Below are 24,687 nucleotides of genomic sequence, written 5' to 3'. Positions count from 1 at the left end.
ATATGCATCAGAGCAAAAAGTAGTTGTGACCAGAAACTGGTGGGAAGGGTGAACAGCCCTGGGGAAACGAAACATCTCACAGAGGCACATAGGATGGGCCTCTCTCCTGGCATTTAGCGTCCTCTGTGCCACCTTTGGCTGTTGCCTCCTATACCGTATCTCCGCCACCAGAGTGGCAAATATTGCCGCTTGTGGTGAGTGGTGGTTTCTTCCCAATATGCAAAGGAATGTATGTCAATACAGAAATTTCTAAATGTGCATATGATGACTTCTTTGCTTTCAAACCAGAAATAGGATGTGGTAAATAACAGTGTAGTCAATGGCGCCACTTCTGAGATGATTCATGATGGCTCCTGTCACCCTGGATGCATCCTGTCCTCCCTTGGGAATCAGTAAGTTCAACCTGCTCAAATGACTCACCAGGCTACTGTGCTCAGCAGATGACCCTGAGAGAGTGTTCCTTTACACAGGACTGTAAAATTTTAAAACCACTCTGCCTCATCCTGATATCAGCTCTGACACCCTTTTCACTTTTAGCTAAGGCTCTTTCTTCAATTTAATCTGCCTTCAGCCTACCAGACAGAGTGCTATCCCATATATTGCTGTTAAATATGAAAAATGATAGGATCTCTACCCTTTTGCAAGAGTCATTGTCAAATTATACCCACCAATAGGTAATATACCACTTGAGTTGGTAATTTCAACTATTTGTATGCATTTCAGGTTTGCCAATTACCCTTCCAAGCTGTAAATTGCCTATTTTGAGAGCATAATTTGATTTTTAATGTTTGTCTTAACAGGCTGATTTGTTTTATCTTTTGATTTGTTTCACATTTAAGTAATTAATTTTAAACTGACACCATCTCTCCTAAAAGGAAGGTGGGGACCGCAAACCCTTGAGAGCTAGGGCCATCTGATACTGATAGAAATTTTGATCTAGTCATAGATAATAAGTGAACCATACCAGGCTCCCTTTGTTTTCTTTGGAGGCAACTCATTGTGTCTTTTAAAGGAAATGTGCTAACTCAACTCTCAATGCACACTGCAGAATCTCTCAAGCTTAAACACATGTGAGTAAGCAAAGTTGGACCTACAAAGTACACTTAAAATGTAGGATTTTTCTAAGTATTAGTCTGAAAGTAAAGACTTAAGTGGTTTTTTTTGGGGGGCGGGGTACATAAATGCCTTCTTCCTTGGGCATTTATCCTGAATCTTTATCTTGCTGACAAAAACTAAGAAAAGTGAGTTTCTCATTCTCAGACATACCCTGTGAAAACCTTTGCTACGGTAACTTGAGAAACATAAAAATATCTGGCTTAGCTGATCTTACAATCTCTCTGTCTACCCCACAGTGATCCCTGAGCCTGGTGAGGACAAGATGTGATATAGATGTGTCCATTTGTAGCTGAACACTCCACAGTCTCTTATTCTCTGAACATTGGCCAGTTTGTGGTCTCTGTATTGATTACCATCTGCTGTAAAAAGAAGCTTCTCTGGTAAGAGTTGGCTAATCTATGAGTATAAAGATAACTTGTGGGGCAATTTATACCCATGTCCATTTAGCAGAATGATAATTTTGGGTTTTCCCTGAGGGTCTATGACCTAGACAGCCAGAGGCTTTTGTCCCAGTCTATATTTTTGTCTTATGAATGTTCCATATGATTTGTTGAAGAACCTTTTTTCTGACTTATTTTAAATCTTTGCTACATAATTTTAGAAACTCTAAGATTTTTGTTTTAAATTTTATTATTTGCTTTTTAGGCTAAAGTTGAAATTGTCCTGGTTCCCAGTGTCATGAGTAATTTCCAACTAGAACCTGGAGATTTTAACTATTATAAATTTGAATCTTATATGACTTTCAGTTTTAGCCTTATTTCTATGACATCACTCCATCAAACAGTGGGTAAAGTCCATCCTTAGATGTGGTGGGGAGTTTGGCTCTCTACTAAGCTTTACATAGAAGACACAGGAGTGCTTCATGACTCCTAATACATACAGCTCCCAAGACAGCTTCTACAGATTCTGGGGGAGGAGCAGAATGGTTGCCTTATTACTGTGGGACCATACTGAGAGTCATGGCTTTCTGCTTCTCTGCTATGACCCAGGAGGGAACAGCTCTCTCCTTACTCGCTACTTAGGAAAGGAGCATGGGTTTTTGTCTGATGAGTTTTTTCTTACAACATTCAAGCAAAGGAACTTCTCACATGTCCTTTGCTAGAATGGATGAGATAGCATCACAGTTTAGCTGTGATATTTAGCTGAGGTCAGAGTATTTATTGTCTAAAAGATTTCTACCTCCCTAGTCTATATTCGTTGTGGCCTTTTGACAAAAGAAAGGTGGCTTTTACTGAAGCTATGCTTTTTCTCTTCCCTCTTTTGGTTAATGGTCACTACTGGCCTAAGTCTCAGACATGTGAGACATAAACAAAAATGGGGAATAATGTTAGCAAGTGGGCTAAAGACCACTCTTGTGATACTTTGGCAAAGACTGAGATGCTTTTTCCCTTATCCTGTGAATTTGCCTGAGGCTAAATTGAAAAGTGTTGAATTAACCTGACTGTTGCTTGCTTATTAGCAACTACTCTTATAAAGAACTACTATGAAAATAAGCAAACATGGAAAAAAGAAAAAAAAAGTGTACAGTGTAAAGTGAAAAAGAGAACCAGAGAATTTAATGTTGGAGCCAAGGCTTATGCTGAAAGAGATAAGGAAAGACCTAATCCTACATGGAATAAAGGGAGGGGTGCCCTTGGGAAAAGCCCTCAGCCAGTTATGCTTCCAACTTAAGGGGGAAAAGATCTCTGTTCCTAAAAAACAATTATGAAAACTTCTGGAAATATGACTTTGGAGTTCCAGTCTCCACCCCAAGATGTCAAGCAGTGTTGTCCATGAGGTTCTGTCCTTAGAGGCACGAAGGATATAATACTAAAGGTATTGTGGAATCTTCCTCCATAGTTAAGAAGAGCCTGTGAAGAAAGGCATTTGGAAAGGAAGTTCCTGCCTGGAGGTCTTAAGAGGCCATTGCATCAAGCTGTGAAAGTGAAGCCTGGATTGTGTTGGAGACCCCAAGATACTAGAGATGTCACAGCCATGAGACATCTGCCAAAATTTGCTGCACAAGGGGAATGAAACAAGTCCAAGAGAAACAAGAGTGTTGCAATCAACAAAACTGAGAGAATGGAGTCATCCAAACTTTTTTACATTTGACACAGAGCTATAGGCTTTGTAGTTTGCCTTGCTGGGTTTCAATCTTGTTTTAGTCCTATATTTCCTCACTATGTCCCTAGTCTTTTCTTTTGGAATGATAACGGGTATTCTGGGCCATATTATGTTGAAAGTATGTAATTTTTTTTTAAACAGGGGGTTACAAAGCTTTGAGTCTCGGAAGAGAATTTAGACTTTGGATTTTTAAACAGTATAGAGATTATGAAAAACTGGAGACTTTTGAAGATGGTCTAGACACATTTTACATTATGATATGGACACAAGCCTATGGGGGCCAGGAAGTGGAATTTGACAGTTTGAATGAGAATGGTACCTATAGGCTCATAAGTTTGAATATTTGGTCTCCAGTTTGTGGAGCTGTTTGAGAAAGATTAGAAATTGTGGCCTTGTTGGAGGAGGTGTGTCACTGTAGGCAAGCTTTTGTGACATTCCCAGTCTTTCTCTCTTATTACACCTCAAAATGTCTCCCTGCTTCTGTGCTTCTTGCCCTGATGATCATTGGTACAAGAGCAGAGGATTTGGAAGAACATTCAAAGGTCACATGCCTACTCTTTTAGTTACTGTTGCATTACTGTGATAAAATCAAGGTAACTCATAAAAAGAAAGCATTGAATTTAGGGCTTAGGGTTTCAGAGGGTCAGAGTGCACGACAATGTCGAAAGCTGTTTGTCAGCGTGTCTCCACTGTCCGTCATCTTCCAGAATCTGCAAGGACACGATCAGCAAGCATCTCAGAGACAAAGACTGTGTTCACCTGGTGGCAGGGAAAGCACAGTGAAATCGGGGAAGGAAACAGAGAGCCTGCTATTTCAAGACTAGCTTCAACTGCTTCATGGGAGACGTGGATATCACAGGGGTGTCAGAATGACTACACTGGGGATAAGACGGGAAACTTTCTTGAAGCTTAAATCTTTTCCCCTGATTCAAACACTTAAGAAAACGGGACAATTTGGAGATCATAAGTAACTATTAAACTAAAAGCAAATGTGGTAGTGTGAATGTGATTGGCCCCCATAGGCTCATAGGGAGTGCCACTATTGGGAGGTGTGGCCTTGTTGGAGGAAGTGCGTCACTCTGGAGGTGGGCATTGAGTTCTTCTATGCCTAAGCTACTCTCGGTGACAGTCTACTTCCTGTTACCTGCGTACCAACGTAGTAGCTCCTTCTTAAGCACATCTCCCTGCATGCTGCCAGCATGATGATAACAGATTGAATCTCTGAACTGTAAGGGAGCCACCCCAATTAAATGTTTTCTTTTATAATAGTTGCTGTAGTCATGATGTCTTTACAGAGCAATAGAAACCTTAACTAGGACAGCAAATAATAGGAAAATTGTAAAAATACGGTACCCTTTTGAATTTTTGTTACTTCTACACCTTTATACCTAATGCTATTAAATTTCAATATTTAAAGGGGGGGAGATGTCATGATTTGAGATGCCCCAATATATATGAGGTAGATTAATATGAGTGTCTGAGACATCCCAATGCTTGGCTGTAATGGAAAGTTGATAACGGCTCAGTTAAGTCTTTGTTTTAGCCTGTATTTCCTATGGAAAAAAATACATGTCTTTGCTCCAAGTGGTTTCATTTTCGTTGGTGGATTTCTTCAGTTAAGGAGCAATTTCAACTTTCTTTAAACAAAAGTAGAAATGCATCTCTCATTGACACTCTCCCGAGTTAATCATTCTCTGGGGCAAAGTGAACTGTATATTCATTACTGTTCATAAACTACTGCATTTATTTCAGTGTGTGTGCATGGCTGTGAGAGGAGAAAGCTCATCACACCACCTTCCTTCTAAACAGAAGCATAAAGAAGCTGACTTCTGGTGAAAATTTTTTTTTTCATTTCTGAGCACACAATTCCCCTGAACCAACACCCTTTCACACAGAGGACACATGGCATCAGACCCTCACTCCTGAGTCTTTCCCACCTCATTCACCTGACAGCCTTCTCCACAACAGACATCTTATCAGACGTGACTGATTGCTGTAATCTGTACTCTGGGCAGCCATTAAGCAAATTACCTGAATCATTGCAAGGATTAGTCTCATTAACACATGATTAGCATCAAATTAAAATAATGAGTGTTTAACTTCTGATGTCTTCCAGTTGTTTGAACAGCTTGATCAGCCACACCAGGCTGGCAGAAAGGTGGGGGTGTCAAAGAGCCACAGAAAAAAGGGGAGGCTGCTCCGTGCAAGCCATTGTGCCGTTAGCCAGCAGAAGGAAGTGAGATCAGCCCCAAACTATCTGGATGAAAGCTTTCTTCCTAACAGCAAAGAAGCAGTGTCTAAACAGAGGTCCTTCTGCTTGCCAGCCATTCATCTGGAGTGAGGCTTTGCATAGTAATGGCATACTAGCTCACCCCTCCACATCCTGGATGCTCATTTCTTTCCAGTTTTCTTGTCTCAGAAAGTACAAAAAGCAGCTTTTCTTCTTCCTGTCCCAAACTTAGCAGCCTTATATAGAATGCCTTTAAGTGTGAGGGATTACAGTGGACTAACCCGTCTAAGATCAGCTCCTCCATGGTCCCCACGTTTTTCCTTGATGACTAATCAATTATCAAAATTAGGAAAAGGTTGAATTATTTCTGGTGGTTATTCAGAGGACTGTCTACATGTAGAAGATGCTGTACTCCCGTGGGAAATCTGATGGAGGATGAGAGGACCAATTTAGTGTCGTCTTGTCTATCAACTAGCAGGATTAGAGGAAGACAGCTGGACAGCTGAGAATGGTTCTTTCATTCCTCAAGAGTTGGCCATGTTGAAAGCAACTCGAGAATCTGCAAATGATCAGACTTCCTGTGTAAGGAAGTGAATGAAATAACAAAGACCTACTATGTCTTACTCTTATAAAAGAAAGCATTTATTTGGGGACTGCACACAGTTTCAGAGGTTTAGTACATTATCATGGCAGGAAGCATGGCAGTGTGCAGATACTAGAGAAGCAGCTGATAGCTCTACATCACATCCACAGGCATCAGGAGGAGAGAGCCACTGAGCCTGGACTGGGCTTTTGAAACCTCAAGCCCACCCCCAGAGACACATTTTCTCCCACAAGGCCATACCTATCCGACAAGACCACACCAACTCCAACAAGGCCACACCCCCAATCCTTTCAAATAGTGCCACTCCCTGGTGAACACACATTCAAATCCATGAGCCCATGGGGGCTGTTCTCATTCAAACTACTACATACTGTGGTGAATTCCTCTACCATGCCCATGAAAAAGATTAATATGAGTACAATATTAAGGAAAAGTATAAAGTTAAAATCAGGAAAGCTAAATACTAGTGCTTGCTGTTATTACAAGAAAAACAAAGGATTTTCCTCTACTCCTCTTAGATTCTCCACTTTGAGTCTCATAAACTAGAAAGGTCAAAAGCAGGACATTAGAGAAAAACAAGTGGACGTGTCCAGTGGTATATGTGAGGGATAGATACAAACACAAAAATCATGCTAAATACACCATCTGAACTGGAACATAGACGATTGTTCCTGTTTAGTCTACTTGCTGAAGATAGGAGAGAAAATAAATTCAAGTAGATTTTTAAGTGTGTAACATAATTTTCAGAAGTGATGTCAGAAGGGAATGAAGAAATGGTACCAAAGCAGAGGTTGAGTCCTTAAGAACCAATATTCTCTAGGGATAAGGGTAGCAAGGGCAGTGTAGCATTGGACTAAGTCACTTAAATGGCTGTAATATTTATACACTTTATGTCAGTTACTAGATAAAGTTAGATGTAAAGAGACCACAAACACTTGAGCATTTATGTTGTATTTCCTAAAGCAAATAACAAAAAATAATTCAAAGAAAAACAGATGTAAATATAATAAACTGAATGGAATTTTGAGAAGACTGAAACAATCCAAGCTGGAGAAATATATAATTCTATAATTGTGAGAGTTAATATTGTTTTCTCTTAGCAACTGATAGAACTAGGTAAAAAGTAAAATGATGACGATTTACTGGTTTTATTAACTATTCTGATCTATATGATATAAGTCATATATTCATCAATTACACATATTTTTAACAAGATATAAATTGGGCATAAAACTATCTGTTAATTTAAATGGATTGCAAACACAGACATTTTCTCTAACCAAGAAATGTGAAAACTAAAAAACATTCCTAAGTAAGCAGTGGTCAAGAAAGACATAAAAAAAAAAGAAATCTGAAAATACCTGTAAATTAAAAATGTAACATACAAAATGTATTTTAAATATAAATTCAGAAAGGGAAAGACAAAATAGTCCAGTGTCTATGGTGGGACACCTTATACAGCCTTAGTGCAGAGGGAGGGGCTTGGACCTGCCTCAGCAGACTGTACCAGGCTCTGCTGACTCCTGTGGAAGGCCTTGTGTTGGAGGAGGTGGGAATGGAGGGTGGGCATGGGGGGTGGGGAGGCTGCATGGTTGGAAGGAGGGGCAGAGGGGGATCTGTAGTTGGTCTGTAAAATGAGTAGAAAATGTAGAGTAGAAAATAATAAAATTAAGAAAAAAAATTGAACAGCAAAGACCTCATATCAATAACCTAAACTTACACCTTAATAAACTATAAAAAAATGAAGTGCATATAATTAGAGAACAGATAAAAAAACAAACTATAAACTGAGCACAAAATGAAGAAAATGAAAAAATCAGCAAAAAACAATGAGTGTTGTTCCAAAAGCCCACGACCACAAATCACGAACTAGCCAAAAATTTGAAATGATCATTAAAATTGAAATGAGAGAGCCGGGCGGTGGTGGCACATGCCTTTAATCCCAGCACTCGGGAGGCAGAGGCAGGCGGATCTCTGTGAGTTCGAGGCCAGCCTGGGCTACCAAGTGAGTTCTAGGAAAAGGCGCAAAGCTACACAGAGAAACCCTGTCTCGAAAAACCAAAAAAAAAAAAAAAAAAAAAAAAAAATTGAAATGAGAGCATGTCATTAACGCCCTTACTGAAACTAAAGTTCAATGGAATACTAGCAACGATGTCCAGCAAGAGAGTGCACATGTTGCACAAAGGATGTGGTCTTCCTAGAAGACCCAGTGAGGACAGAAGAAAGGGCGCATGCAAGCAGATCCAAAGCCACCAAAGACATCAAATCCAACAGTCACCGAGCATCCCCACAGAGGAAAACCCAGGACAGAGAAAATTAGGGAGAACCGTGATTCAGTTTTGTTTTCAATGAAAGTTCAGATTTTTTTTCTCAAAAATACATTAAAAAATGATATAAAATCAACAAGAGTCATTTATATTATTATAACTGTGTGTGCAGTTTCATGTCCAAGTTTGAGGGGAGGTGTGTGGAGAACAGAGGTCAACCTCAAGTGTGATTCTCCAGGAGCAATCCATTTCATTGTTTTTTTTTTTTAATTTTTTTTCTCTTTTGATTTTTAAATTTTTGGAAATTTATTTATTTTATATGTTTAAGTGTTTTGACTATATACACATGTACACACACACACACACACACACACACACACACACACACACACATACATCTCCTGTTTGTGCCTGGTATTATAGGAGGTCAGAAGAGGGTGTTTGGTTCCAGGAAACAGCAGTTAAGATGGCTGTGATTAACCTTGTAGGTGGAGAGATCCAAACTCCATCCTCTGCAAAAGCAGCCAGTGCACTAAACCATTGGGCACTCTCTCCAACTGAGAGACACTTCTAACTGGGGCCTGGAGTTCACCAGTGAAGCTGGGCTGGGATCCACCTATCTCTGTCTCCAAAGTGCTGGGATTATCAACATGTGCCACATGGCTTATTACATGAGCTCTGGGAATCACGCTCTAGGGGGCTGGGGGTGTCTTCATGCTTTTACATCGAGCACTTTACTACTACTGAGCTCTTTCCCCAGCCCCTCCTGTAGTATTATTTGTAATTATTACAATCAACATCTCTATAAAGGCTGGAGAAATTCCCACGCTGAATACATAATCTTCTCAAATGGTGATTGTCTTATTACCATGGTAAAAATAAGCTAATTCTTTAATGACAACATGGTTGTGAACAACTGGAAATTAGAAAGATACAGGTCACTGATTCTGAAGTAATAATGAAAACGGAATAGTTTATTAATGCACATTTATAATTTTACTAATACATATTTATAAATCAAATTAATATATATGAATCAACACAAGTTAGTTGTATATAGTCATCTTGTAGTATGGCTTAAGTTTGCGAGTTTACTACAATAGATCTGAATACCAATCAAATTTGTATTGCCGGCAGTGACAATAATTATCAGCTCTCCTGAGGGCTTTTGTGAGATTAAATCAACTCTGATTTCTAGAATCAGATACAGATGCAAACTGGAAGCCAGAATGAAAGAAACAACTGCATCTAGCTAGTGATGTACACGTGAAGGCGGACACCAGAGGCAAAGCAAGTGAAGCATTTCAGGAAGAAATTGCTACTTGATATTACATTTAAATTGAGCTCGTGAAATGGAACAACCACTTTCAAAATTACATTTTTTTCCATAAAAACCAAGACCGTTCCTTTTTCAAAAGAAATTAAAGATAGCACTAATTAAGGCTCACAGTCCTTTGTACCATGAAACAGTACAACTCACAAATAACAGAAGCGCATACAAACTTTTCGCTGTGGTCACATATATAGCAAATGACTGCTTTGAGCATGGAAAAGTGTTCAGTGTCTGCTGCTGCACTAAATTTTCATGGGCGGAAGACACTAAAACTAGATCTGGAAGCTCTCTTGTCACCACGAGAGCCTTGATATGTCTTCATTGCCTGGATGTGTAAGTGCTGGAAAAGGCAGACTGTGTCTGCAAAAGGAACATGGCTATGTCAGCTGCCCTCCCTCTTTCTTACCCATTTTAGTGTATAGTATCATGTCATTCGACCTCTCAGCTCTTCATCTTCTTTTTACTATCCTGTCTGAGTACAGATGTCATACACAATAGTCCTATATTATATATCAATCTAAAAACAAAATTAGTGTTTATCAGGCTTATAAGGAAATGAAGCTACTTTGCTCTAGTTAAAGCAGGGACATCAACTACAATCCAAAGTCACTTGTGGATAGGGCTTTCTTTCTATTTCTAGAATTGTTCTAGATTTCCCATCTCTAACTATACACTAATATATTCATCACCCAGAGTAACTTGCTCTCACTGATTAGAAAACAGTAAGAACATTGGGTGCACACTGTTCTTCAAAACACTTTAAAGTACATCAAAATTTTTGATCTCTGAAAAATCCCAGAGTGTTTGGATGAAGCCAAAAAAACTCACTTAAAATGCTCAAGAGCCAGAGTGTAAGTTTTCCAAACTAAGACTCATAGTAAAGACAAAGTACAAAGAATTCTAACATGACTCTCCTTCCTCCAACAAGGTATTATGTGAGGAGATAGGATATGTACAGGTTAAAAATATCATATAAAAATTGACATCAAAAGGTCCTTCCACTACAACGCTTTCAACTGATGAGGAAAAAGGAACTCTGAAACAGATATTAAGAACATACCCATTTCATAGTTGCTTAAGCCACCTTCTATAAATAAGTCTACATCTAGAGTTCAGTTCAAAATGAAAACCATGCATTCTCTCTACACTAATTCAGTCTTCAGTGTTAGAGTAAATCCAATTCTAATGAGTGTAAGAAAATTTCAGTAAATAACTACACTGCGTATTTTTCCGCATATCTAGAGTTCAGAGTAAGGGAGAATTAGGGATGATTTAGTGCAATCTTCTAAATAAAAGTAGAATATTCAAGACTAAGGAAGTTAAGGACCTAGTCCTTAGTCATATGTTAAATAAACAAAAAATAATCAAATTCTCTAGGATTAAAGAAAGCTATTAGTAATCTAATCTAGTATTATTTATTTCTAGTGATTAGATTACTCATTCTGAAACATTGGTCTATGTATGTATAGTAACTTCTGCTAGATGAGAACCATTTTCTTAAATACTAAAAGCAGCAAACCAATTATAAGATGGTGAAATATAAATGGGGGTAGAAAAAAAGAATATCTAGGACTTTAATTCCAGAACTGAAGCACAGTCCGGCTCAGTAGGACACATATGGATCTGCTAAAAACATTTGACAATTTGAACACATTTTCAGTGTTTCTTTTTATTTAGCTTAGAATTCTCCTAGATCTGGCTCTGACTAAAAAAGGCCTGGAGAGGTGCATCTGGAGAGTCCAATTCAAACATGAGAAGCGTAATTCTCTCTCCACTAATTCAGTTTTCCATGTTAGATCAAATGAAGCTCCAATTATGAGTATAAGGAGAATTTAGCAAACAGCAGCACTACGGGATTTATGTTCTGTCCCACAAACTCGGCTATTCCCATGGGGGAAATCTGGGTCCTTCCCCTTTGTTTTATCTGTCAGTCTTGCCAAGTCTCAGAATGGTTGCTGAAGTTATATAAATGACACCAAATTATTCCACAAAGGAATGGGACAATTTTATAAGCTTTTTTGTTTGTTTGTTTGTTTGTTTGTTTGTTTGTCTGTTTCTTCATTATAGGACATAAAACCCTCTTCAGATTCCCACACCCTATTTTCATGGTGCTCTCCCTCTCTTCACCACTCCCTGTTCCATCTGTTTCCCATGACTGGAAACACATCACAACTAGATTAAAATGATCTCCATCTTCAGAGATGCATCCATACATGACAAAAGTGAATAGTTTTAGTGATAAACACTTATGGGTGAACATCTGACCTTAAATAGTGCACTATACAGATGAATGTGGTATTCCCACAGCCCTAGTTTTGTAAGTAGGCTTTGAAAAAAAGCAAGAAGTTTGTGAGAAGGATCAGGAAGAAATCCTTAAAACTAATTGCTAGAGAAATAGAGAAATGTCTGTTTCTGAAATTTGATAGTTCAACAATCCCAACATGACTGAATCTAGATGTTGCCATAGTCTATAAGAGATATGCATGGCCATCGTCTGGGCTAACTACATACTCGGTTTGTCTTCTATGAAAAACTTCTCAAATTAAATCTGTGGTTTATTGACATTACCCAAGATCTACCAGAATTACCTATACTTATCCCTGGCAATTCTATAAAACCCAGTATGCTTTACTAATGAAGGTTTTTATTCTTTTAAAAATAGAGGGCTTAGTATGGTAGTGTTCATAGCAGCAATAGCCACATTACCCAAGAGGAAGAAACAAATGTTCTTCAGAGATTAATGGACAATCTTGATGTGGTAGATACCTACAATGGTTATTATTCAGCCCTAAATATAAGTGGGATTCTAACCTATGCTACCTTACAGATAAGCCTTGAAGCAATTCTGTTATCAAAGTAGACCACACACAGAGACACATACTACACAATCCCACTGTTGTGAGATGTCTAAAGAGGAAGTACAGCAGTGGTTGCCAGTACTTGGGGAAGGAGTGTGGAGCTGTTAGATGAGGAGAGAGGTTCAATGTAGGGAGATGGGAATGTTCTGGAGATGGATGGCGATGACAGATGATATCGTTTAGTGAGGTAAATGATCTAGTACCACTAAACTACACACTTAAATGGTTAACAGAACACTTCATATCACTTCATACCACATATTCTATGTGTATTTTATGCAGTTTGATGGATAATAAGGTTTCATACTTTAAAACTCACTGACTCCAATAATACCTCTAGTCACTATCACCTGTAACAAGGACCATGTTATAAATGATCTGTCTTGTGGTTAGGAGTATGGAAACAGCATGATAGCCTCCAGGAAACCTCAGAGAACATCTTAAGGAAGAGCAGAACTGGAGAGACTAGAGCAAAGGGACACATGATCATAACCCCAAACGTAAGACTCGTCCTTCACAGAGTTAAGTTGGTCATCTGGCTTTGTTTTCTGACTTGAACCTTCAGACTAGAATCTCTAGAACAGTTACTTGTCCTTCATGGGTTGATTCAGGAACAAGGCTTTATCCAAAATCCTCTCTGTGCTCAGTCCACTTCCTGAAAACCCTGTCCACTGTCCTCCCAGGCCCTTGAACCAACCCAGCTCTTTCCTAGTCTCACACTTAATCCTGCCCATACTCGTCAAATAAAATCAATCCTGTAGCTCGAGTTTTCCACCTTGCCCACAGTCAGGACAAATCTCTGTCACCCGCCAGTCCCACAGCCGCTCAGACCCAACCAAGTAAACACAGAGACTTATTTTGCTTACAAACTGCATGGCCGTGGCAGGCTTCCTGCTAACTGTCCTTATCTTGCTAACTGTGCTTTTATCTTAAATTGATCCATTTCCATACATCTATACCTTGCCATGTGGCTGGTGGCTTACTGGCGTCTTCGCATGCTGCTGGTCATGGCGGCGGCTGCAGCGTCTCCTTCTGCCTTTCTGTCCTTTTATTTCTCCTCTCTGTTAGTCCCGCCTATCTTTCCTGCCTAGCCACGGCCGATCAGGTTTTATTTATTAACCAATCAGAGCAACTTGACATACAGACCATCCCCCAGCACAGCCAAGTGCAGACCATCTCAAACACCTGCACTCAGGCCCATGGTCCTAATCATCCTCTATACGGACCTGCTGGGTAACGCCACAAAGAACCCAAGAAGGGCTCCCACAGGACAAACAGAACATCCCACAGCACAATCCAGCTCCTTCTGCCTAAATGAATATAATAAATTAGGCTGCCTTCTATCAGTGAACAATCATAAGATAATATGGGGACTCTTTCTATGAAATGCCTTTTTCTTTTAAGACTCTCAATATTTTCGACCCAAGAACAAGTTAACTTAAGGATTCTCTCTGGTGAGACAGTTTTCTTAAGAGGAGATGTTTTGAGCATACGGGACAGTTAGCAGTGCCTCCAGAAAGATAAAACCTTAGATTCAAGACCAAATTTGCACACTGAGTTCTTCCTTGGTGTTCATTAACCTTATTTATGTAGTTCATTTGATGCCATGTTGGGAACCCATCATGATCAAGGAAACCCATGCCAAATAGCTTTTAGAATCCTACGAGCATAAATGACAGCCTATGTACATCAAAACTAAAGTGAGAGATGTCATAAGAAGGATGTAGATAGCACATTGCTGGTTACACCAGTGATCTTCACTATGTAAATCCAGGAAGAGAGGGCAGGGGGATGCTTTTCAGTCAATAAGTTGCCAAGAAATAATGAAGACCTGGGCTCAGATTCTTAGAACCAACATAAAAAGCCAGGCATGGGGGATTACTATAATCCCAGCATGGGGAGGTAGAGGCAGAAAGGACCCCTGAAACTCATTGGCACATCAGACTAGGCGAATCAGCAAGCTACAGGTTCAGTAAAAGTCCTCTCCAAAACTTATGGGAAAAGCAATTGTGGAATACAGCTAACATTAATCTATTATTCTCACATATACATGCACATACCTGAACCCATATATAAGCATACACTATACATACAAACATACATACATACATAAACAAACAAATAAATACTGGAAGAATTTGTGATTATTACCTGTCTTATTCTATAATCTCAAAATATTTTTGAATTTTATGTATACAAGTCTAAGCTAAAGTCATTCTATTCAAGATATTTGAGCCTATACAAAATGAAAACTATCTTTATTCTTCCTTTTGCTCAAAGATATTTTGAAAATTCATGAATTATATTTTATTTCATCTTATTTTGAATTCCATGTTATTTAAATACAATTTTACAGGAAACTGACAAGTACCCACATTAAATTTTAATAAAAATAAGCTGACAGCTTCTACTAATGCCCAGCATTCCTTTCACACGTTTCAATGACTACAGAATATATGTAAATGCATCTGAGTGTATTTGTACAAGACAGTAGAGAATGCATGCATGCACATACAAATATGAGTCTCATTAAGTTTACATATACATATGTTTATATAAATTACTAAGTATGCAAACAAAAGTCTGTGTATACAATATTTTAAAGGGCTCTTTATCTTAAGATTGTTTTAAATTTTGAATAAACATGGAACATCTTCAAAATTTCATCATATTTTCATCATCATTTCATCATCAATATATATACATATTTTAATGTGCTTTGATCATTTTCTCCAATTATCTTTTCTTATTTCCTTCCCTCTCTCCACCCACGCTCAGGCCTGCAACCTCAATTAAGCACGGTAGGGCCACAAACAACAACAAAAAAGAGATGGCACAACATTTTACATGCTCTTAAGTTATTTATACTCCCTTATCTATGAGCAACCCCATCAAGTATGTCCTTTCTACCAGAAAAGGGAAGACTTTAGAAACGACAAGAGACATATTACAATCTTCTTTAAAATATCTTTATAAAAAAATCAAAACTGAATCTAATGTCAATGAGATGTCTCAGTGGGTAAATGTACTTGCCACAACACCTAATAACCTGAATTCCATCCCTGGGACCCACATGGTGGAAGGAAAGAACCAACTTCTGCAAGTTGTCCTGTGATGTCCATTCACACTTGCATGCTCCCTCAACACACACACATGATGGCACTATAAAAATAAATAGAATTTTAACCATCAGCATTTTAGCTTTCATCCAAAGATGATGTCTTCCCTTTAACAAGCACCACAATGAAGTTTGGGGAATTCCACATCTACTCACACCCATGTGGATGTGGGGCATTTTAAGGTAATGAGACCTTAGAAAGAAGCAATCGTGTTTATGGGAAGAGGCAGAACAGGGCAATGGGAAGAGACTTCAAGGGATGGAAGATAAAGAAAGCAGGAGAGAACAATAAGGGGATAAAAAGGGAAGAAATAAGAAGACAGAGAAGGGAAGATGTGGGAAAGAGGAGAGACAAAGGCAGGGGTGGCCTGGTGAAATCCCAGTCCAACAGAAGAGTGTGAATATTGCACACAATGATTTCATGTGTCTACTTTTGGATTTACTCTTCAGGATAAGGCTGAAATACTGGGAGTTTTGGTGTATAATCATCACTTACTTTGTATTCAATAAACACACAGTATTCACTGAAATGATAAGAAAGTACAGTTTGGGTATCCTTTGTGAACATAACATTTTCCAGTAGATTCCTCTTATATACTTGTATTCAAGTCATTATGGATGGGGGTCAAAGAACAACTCATTGTATATTGCATTCAAGCCAAGAGCAAAGTGTGACAGGAAAAGTCCACTTCATCATTATAATTAGGGTATTGCTATAATTAATTTCATATTAAAGCAGAAGTTTAGTCACTTTTAGATAACTTCCAATGCTTACTGGTTTTTGTCAAACTCTGACCATTGTAACAGTTCCTCTATTGCTTGAGGTCCTCCCTAATTGCTCCATCATGTGCTTCTGTTTTATTAAGCACACGACAGAAGCGACAACAGCATGAGGTCCATAGCAGATCCACCTGTGCTTTGCAGAAGCCCGGGACGGTTCCAAGAACAATGCATCGCTCAAGAGCAACATTAACTGTGAAAGGAAAAATAATTAGTAGCCCAGAGAAAGAAAATTAAGATAATAATAAACCTAAAAAGAAATATTTAATTGGTGAAAAATATTTAAAGTTCTGCAAAAATTCATTTTAGAGAAAGCATCCAAGATATTAAGATATAACCCTACAGTAATATGTGCATGGGAATGTAGCAGTTATTTGTGTAATTAATTAAAGATAGTAAGATTTAGTAAAGTATCAAGTTATTTGGAAACTTCACTGAAATAACTAAGAAATTATTATTATAGTCAATGTTAAAAGCATAGCTTGCATGCTCTGTAAAATATTACAGTTTTAGATTTTTTTTACAATATTTGATAAGAACAGCATTTCATAAATAAAAAAAACTCTGTTGGTAAGTGTAGCATGAATCTTAAAACGTCTTATTAATAAAAAAACAAAACAAACAAAAAAACCCTGAAGCCAGATATTGGGGTGAATGCTGGAAGATCAGAGATACAGAACAAGCCACAGCTACATCACCTTGCCAATTCCTCAGCTGATCCTGTTTCCTCAGACTGGAAGCCTCTGAATCCTCATCCAGAATTAATCTCAGCTGAACTGTGCTCAAAAGCCTGAAAGCTTAACCAGCCTAGTTCCTGGTCCTCACTCCTTATATACCTTTCTGCTTCCTGCCATCGCTTCCTGGGATTAAAGGTGTGAGTCACCATGCCTGGCTGTTTCCAGTTTTGCTTTGAGCTCACAAAGATCCAGATGGATCTCTGCCTCTGGAATGCTAGGATTAAAGTGTGTGTGCCACCATTTTCTGGCCTCTGTATCTAGTGGCTGGTCTGTTCTCTGACCCCAGATAAGTTTATTAGGGTGCACAATATATTGGGGAACAATATATCACCACATTTCCTCTTTTTTTCTAAAATTAAAAAAGCTTATAATACAAGAAAACTATATCCAATAAGTATAAACAAAATACACAGTCAAGAATTACATTAACAATGACCAGTCCATTAACATTTGACAAATTTAGATAAAAAATTTTCATTACTTATCCTATTTAAAACAAGTATTTCCTTTTAAAAAGTAGATTCAATAGTCTTCCTTTTTATCTTATCATGTCCATATTCTCTTTTTTTTTTCTGAGTAGATCCAAAAATCTACCTTTTATCTTATCATGTCTGTATCTTCCCTTTTTTCAGAGTAGATTCAATGGCTTACCCTTTTCTATCTTTTTTCTTTTTCTTTTTTTTAAAACAAGAACCCTGTATCTAATCTCCTTTGTTTAGCCTTTTTTTTTTTGACCATTAACAATTAACAACTTGTAACCAACCATTATAAACAATAACAATTACCAAAAAACACCCACCCCACCTCTTGGGAATGTGGGCATCGTTTCCTTAAAATTACTTCCTGCTTTCTGGGGGTGAAGACATCTTTAGGGAGATACTAAAAAGAAAATTTTTGGGTTAATTGTCAAGTCCTGGAAGAGGTAGCTGTATCATTTGTTGTTCGTCTCTGCATATTGGGAAAATGAATGCTCTCAAGTCTTTATTCAAGTTGTCTGTGAATCTGGATCATCTCAGCTAGCCATCTCGAAATTGTCCTGAGTAGTTTGTAGTCCAAAGCCATTCTCTCCATGGTGTTTGGCTTTACCACAGTCCATGTGGAACCATCAGTGTGGTGTCCCATCATCCTTTTGAAGATTTCAAAGTTGCTGTTAGGCATGGTCATAGTTCCCTGCAGATTTATTTATTTATTTATTTACTTGTTTGTTTGTTTGTTTGTTTGTTTTGTGCCTCCTTTGTGGTTTGGAGCAATCACAGTCTGGTAAATAAATGTCTGTCTCTCAGAACCATGAACATTCTTCCCTAGAACAGAAAATCTTCACAGCAATTTCTCCCCACCATTTGTCTTGCCAAACTTTTCCAAACTGACCTTTGCCAATGTTTTCTTATAACACAAAGGTCTTAGCAATTCTTCTCTGAACAAGCAGCAGCAGTGAGCCCTTCGTCCCAGGTAGCAGCATCACCACAGTCACCAACACAATGAGAAGCAGCCAGCAACTCGGAGCAGCAGCTCCTGCCTCCATAGTCCCACTGCCACCATTTGTGGCTCGGCCCTGGCTGGAGCTTCTCCTTAGCAAGCTTCCTAGGCTGGCCTCAAACTTGGGATCCTCCTACCTCTGCCTCCTTCAGTAAATCCAACCAGTGTGACTCCACAACCAGCAATGTGTAGCTCAGGTCTGAGCTGGGGCCCAGAAGGCCACAGGCAAGCAGCTTTTTCTTAAATTCGTACCACGAGCGTTGGGCACCAGATGTAGCATGAATTGTTAGAAGGTCTTATTGTGCACTAATACACTTATCTGGGGTCAGAGACAGACAGCCACTAGACAGACAGAGAGGCCAGAAAATGGTGGCACACACGCCTTTAATCCCAGCATTCCTGAGGCAGAGATCCACCTGGATCTCTGTGAGTTCAAGGCCACACTGGAAAGAGCCCCAGGAAGTGATGGCAGGAAGCAGAAAGGTATATAAGGAGTGAGGACAAGGAACTAGAGCCTGGTTAAGCTTTTAGGCTTTTGAGCACAGTTCAGCTGAGATCCATTTGGATGAGGACTCAGAGGCTTCCAGTCTGAGGAAACAGGATCAGCTGAGGAACTGGCGAGGTGAGGAAGCTGTGGCCTGTTCTGTTTCTCTGATCCTCCAGCGTTCACCCCAATACCTGGCTTCAGGTGGTTTTTTTTTTTTTTTTATTAATAAGACCTTTTAAGGTTCATGCTACAGGTAAGTTTATATATATACATATATATATATATATACACATATATATACATAAACAGGTATATAAATATACATATATATGTATATTATACACACACACACACACACACACACACACACACACACACACACAATCCCCAGAAAGATTGTAGAATGCAGGGACCTCTTATACTTCCTGGCTTCTTTCCTGCTTGACAGGTCTCACCACTGTTTCTCCTGCCACAGACACAAAAACAACACACCCAAATGGAGCATAGGCTCTAAACTCTTAAAACCATGACATGAGTTAACTCTGTCACATGTCGGTTATACTGAAGTGGAGCTAACAGCATGGCTTGCATTTTTCTTGGATAATCTGATAAAAATAAAGGTCTTCCTAACAAATAAGCCACCTTAGTCTTCGTGCAAAGCTGCCTACGCCAGCTCATTGTGACAAGAGTCCTTTGAATGGAGCATGGTGGATATGTCTCAAAGGAAACCTGTGATGATACTGACTTCAGACTGCTAGGGACACTTATTTAGAATAGATAGTTCAGAACGTTAGTATTTATTTATCAAATGATGTCAGATCAGTATTTAGATCACAAGCACATAGTTATGAAAGGATGCTAGTTATAAGAGTATTTTTTGGAGAGAGCCACTCTTAGAGGAAGCAGGGATGGCATTCCAGCTTTGGTTTTGTTTGTTTGTTTGTTTTTTAAATTTCCTGCTTTTATTGAACATAGATTCTTTCCCCATACAATATATCCTGGTGTCAGTATTTCCTCCCTCTACTCCTCCCAAGTCACCCCATCTAGATCCACTCCCTTTCTATCTCTCATTAGAAAAGTACAGGATTCTCAGAGATAATAACAAAACAGGATAAATAAAATATAATAATATAAAACAGTAACCATCACATGGAAGTTAGAGAATGCAAACAAAGAAAAGCAAAAGAGCCCAAGAGAAGGCACAAGAATCAGAGACCCACTCATTCTCACACTCAGGAGTCCCATAAAAACACTAAACTGAAAACTGTAATATATACACAGAGGAGCTGGAGCAGACCCACATTAGGCCCTGTGCATGTTGCCTCAGTCTCAGTGAGCTCATATGAGCCTTGCTCAGTTGATGCAGAGGGCCTGGTTCTGATGTCCTCCATCCCCTCTGCCTCATACACTCTTTCTGCCTCCTGTTCTGTAGGGTTCCCTGAGCTCTGAGAAGAGGGATTTGATGGACATATCCCATCCAAAACTGTGCGTTCCAAGTTTTCTCTCTGCTAAAGTCTGGCTTTAAGTCTCCATATCAGGCTTTGTTTTTAATTTTTGTGTCTTTCGTCAACTAGAGACATGGCCTTGAACAGTCCTGGTTTACAGCCATTTCATTCATAAGTTATAGAAGTCAGAAAAACAGCTGACACCTGAAGACAGTGCCTTGCAAGACTTTATAGAAAATGTCTTCAAGGGAAGCCATCCTTGGAAATATATAATGTGTGAAACAAGGGAATGATTCGGGAAAACCCTTCAGGAGAGATGCAGAAGGGTTCCCTCCCCAGCTCCCTATTCTCACACTTGCTTGATCTACAGTCCTCTTCATGAATAGACTTCATGTTTCCTGCAAATATTATTTGAAAACAATGGATGGACAAGGAATTATGAGGTCTTTTCCCACTAAACTTCTACAATTTAGAAGTTGCACAAGTACAATATACTATCAAATGTTGAAATATAGCATGATAATTTCTAAATAACAGGACCAGTCATAATAATTATGCACATAAAAATCAAAAGGATTTATATAAAAATTAATTCCAATCATAATCTTGTCAGTTTGACATAATGTGCTCACAGATGAGCTCTTTGGGTATCCCAGAATCAAGGCACAGACACACATCTACTTATTAGTACCTCATTTTAAAATGAGGGAACACACTCAAGAATTCTGCTTTGCAAAGGCACAAAATGAAGAGACTCTTCACAGCAAACAAAGTGGTAGGTTGTACATTAACGTAAGTGCTTTTCTTTAAGAAAAGTTTACCAAAAACTGGAATTCCCAGCTCTTTCTTGCATGCTTTCCTGGAGCCGGCCCTCTGTCATCATGTCTGTGGCTGTTACATGAATCGAAAACTGCCCCTGTCAGACATTTATAGTACAGGCTCTTAATTACAGAGCACAGACTCCACTGAGAAAAGACCTCTGGGTGCTAAAAGCCAATAAGAATCTCAGACAGTCTCAGAACATCTTTTCTGACTGACATTTAACATTCAATCATGCATTAGCCATAAATGACGCATTCAGTTTCTGCCATCCTTAGAGCAGTTTGGAAGCACAGGCTAGCTATTTATAATTTTGACCTGCTCTGAAACAGCACAGCCTTCTTGCAGAAAATAAGTTGAAGTGACTGACACTTAGATGTGATATGAATTTAAACTTCAATGTTTCTATATATCTGTATTTAGTCTCCAATCAGTGGTATCCCCAAATTTCTTCCAAAGCTATATAAAAATAAATCAAAGCTATCCTAGCCACATATTCATGTGTCCCTGACTAAGCTAAAACACTCAACTGTGTTTAAGTGATAATGGGTATGTATTCCATAAATAACCCCAAAGAGTCAAATTCCAAATCCACAGGTGCCATGGAGACTAATTTGCTGTCTTTGTGGATCTTTCAGGAAACAGCTACTTTCCCCAGACATCTTTTCATAAGTCATATTCATATTCAAAAAGCAAATGAGCCAGTGAGATAGCTCAGTTGGTAAAGGGGCTCGTTACCAAGGATGGTGGCCAAAATTCAATCCCAGAATCCTGTACGGTGGAAAAAGAGAAATGACTCTCAAGCTGTCCTCTGATTCCACCCCCTTGTGTTGCCAGTATGAGCCCCAATACAAAAAGAATGAAATATTTGAAGGTAAACGCATGGGAGACAGAAAGAAGACACAAATAACCTTATTTTTATGAAAATTCCATATTACAACCTTCCCCATCTTACTGGATGAACAAATATAAGAAATTTTAGTGAATTTCTGTATTGCTAATGTCAGTTGATTGGGGGGAGAGAATAGAAAGTACAGAAGTGATAAGAGTATAGTCACTAAAATCAATTAAATGTGGAATGTGAGATGACTCACTTGGTACAGACATTTATCTGCAAGCCTGGTGATCTGAGTTTGATTCCAGGTAACCCACGAGGTAGTAGAGAACCAATTCCTGAAAGCTCTGACCTCCACATTTGTGCCATGGTGTACATACATACACACACATACAAATAAGTGCATTGAAAATTTTAAATCAGATAAATGACTTGTTTGAGACCCAAGGCTAAAATCTCATAGACTGCCAAATTTTACTCAGTCTTTTAATATATACCACATTCTTTCAGAGCTCACAGTCTTATCTGTTCTACTTCATTGAGATGTATATCTTGGTTTGGGTACTTACTACTTTCTGTCTGAATTATAGCATAGACCCATCAATTTTTTTTCCAAAGGCCAACTTCTCCCACCTCTGATTTAACTACTTCAAATTTATTCTTAACATGCTATTTTTTCAATCCATGCCTGAAATTGAAAGAAGAGTTGTGTTGATTAATACACACTGCAAATCCCTCACACATGGGAATATGTTTAAATACAAATTGATAGTAATTCCAGTCACTCCTACCTCTCATCCATATGCAGTTATAGTAAACTGCTACCCTCCTTCCTCTATGCCTACTGCTGCTTCTTAAAACAGATTTCTCTGCATTTCCCAACCCATCTTAACAAGAAAGCTGAAGTTGTAGCTGAAATGAATTAGTCTGAGGATTTGCTGTTACAAATTTACCGGCATGAACTACAACTATTTCCATCTCCTCCACCATTGAAGGAACAATGCCCCTCTTTTTATGAATTACCAACTTCTCTTTGGAATGTGATTCACATCAAATTCAGAACAACTTCTGGCCTCTATCCACTGTCTTCTCTTTGTACTCCAGTAGTCCCTTCTTGTCTGGTTAACCCACTGGCATTCTCCAATCATTGAAAGGCCTTTCCTTAATATTCTGATTTTCTTAGTGAAGATTAAGTCAGCCAGAGACTGCAGTTAGCTCCTTCCTTGTGTGAAAGAACTAAGATTCTCACACCAACAAGCTATGAGCAACTAATTCTGCCTACCAGCATTATGAAGTTGTCATTTGTATCATATATAATTGGTATCATATCAATCTCAATAAAAGTAGTTGTCTTGACACTAAAATCATCTAAAGAACACTTCTCTAAGACTCATGCTCTTATTTCTGACCCAGAAAAATTATGAAGAAATAATTGTATTGCTTTGAGTTGCTACATTTTGGGGTGATTTATTACTACACAGCAGTAAATGATTCATGCACCAGCAATTCTATACCATCACATTGATAAAACATCTCCCAGATTTAATCTAATAATTTTCATAATTGCTTCTCCTTTCTTGAATTCCTCTCCCAACTCTCCATGTCTACATCTCCACTATCTAATTCTTTGTCCTTAATCTTTCTTAGTCTCCAGATACTATCAGTTTTAGTCAGTTAACTCTTCTGTGAACAACTTAATGTGAATAAGGCCCAATCATTTGTCTGCTTACACTTTCCCATCCCACTGTCTTCTCTCCTTGGAGACTTAGGATCTTATATTTTGAACTAATGTTTTTATTTGGTTTCTACACTTATTTTCCAGAAGCTTCTACTTCAAACTCACAACACACAAAATTAAATCTCCCTGGTGGGTTGACAATTCTGTCTCTCGTATCCAAACTTTGCCCACCACCCCCATTGCCTCTGCCATTGTTCTGACTCATACCCCCTTTCCTTTTCACTGTTTTAGCAGTTCTTACTAAAGTCTAGCTTGAGTCATTACCTACAAATGTCACTATGCAATAGCTTTTCCTGTCCAAAAGACAAACCAGATCACATCACAGCCCTGAATAATAAAACTCTTTAGTGAGTTTCAGCCCCAAGAGCTGAGAAATCTTTCTTGAATGAAAGACCTTTATCTAATCTCAAGCTTTGTATCTTCCAATGATCTCTCTCTCTCTCTCTCTCTCTCTTTCTCTCTCTCTCTCTCCCTCTTCCTTTTTCTCTCTCCCTCCTTTTCTCCTTCCCTCCTTCTCTTTCTCTGTCTCCCTTTCTCTTCCCTAATTCTATGAAACTATTTTAGTTGTCTAAATACAGTTCATTTGTAAGTTCCATTTCCTTTAATTCCTTGAAAAACTTCCTGATAATACAAACTTTTCCATTTACTTTATCAGAATTAAATACACACATGTAAATCAAGGATTTGCATTAGGATTGAGATTAAGAAAAACTGCAATAACCTCTTAAAGTATTCAAAAAC

The 24,687-nt window shown here is 38.6% G+C and overlaps 1 long non-coding RNA gene across 1 annotated transcript in view; it reads right to left on the bottom strand.

Annotated features, from left to right (window-relative positions):
• Nucleotides 1-24,687, bottom strand: part of LOC121820968 (uncharacterized) — a 185,681-nt gene that overhangs the window by 45,538 nt on the left and 115,456 nt on the right. The window lies entirely within an intron of this gene.

Source organism: Peromyscus maniculatus, chromosome 10, assembly GCF_049852395.1.
Source record: "Peromyscus maniculatus bairdii isolate BWxNUB_F1_BW_parent chromosome 10, HU_Pman_BW_mat_3.1, whole genome shotgun sequence".
Classification (NCBI taxonomy): Eukaryota; Metazoa; Chordata; class Mammalia; order Rodentia; family Cricetidae; genus Peromyscus; species Peromyscus maniculatus.
This window is presented reverse-complemented; position numbering and strand designations above follow the sequence as displayed.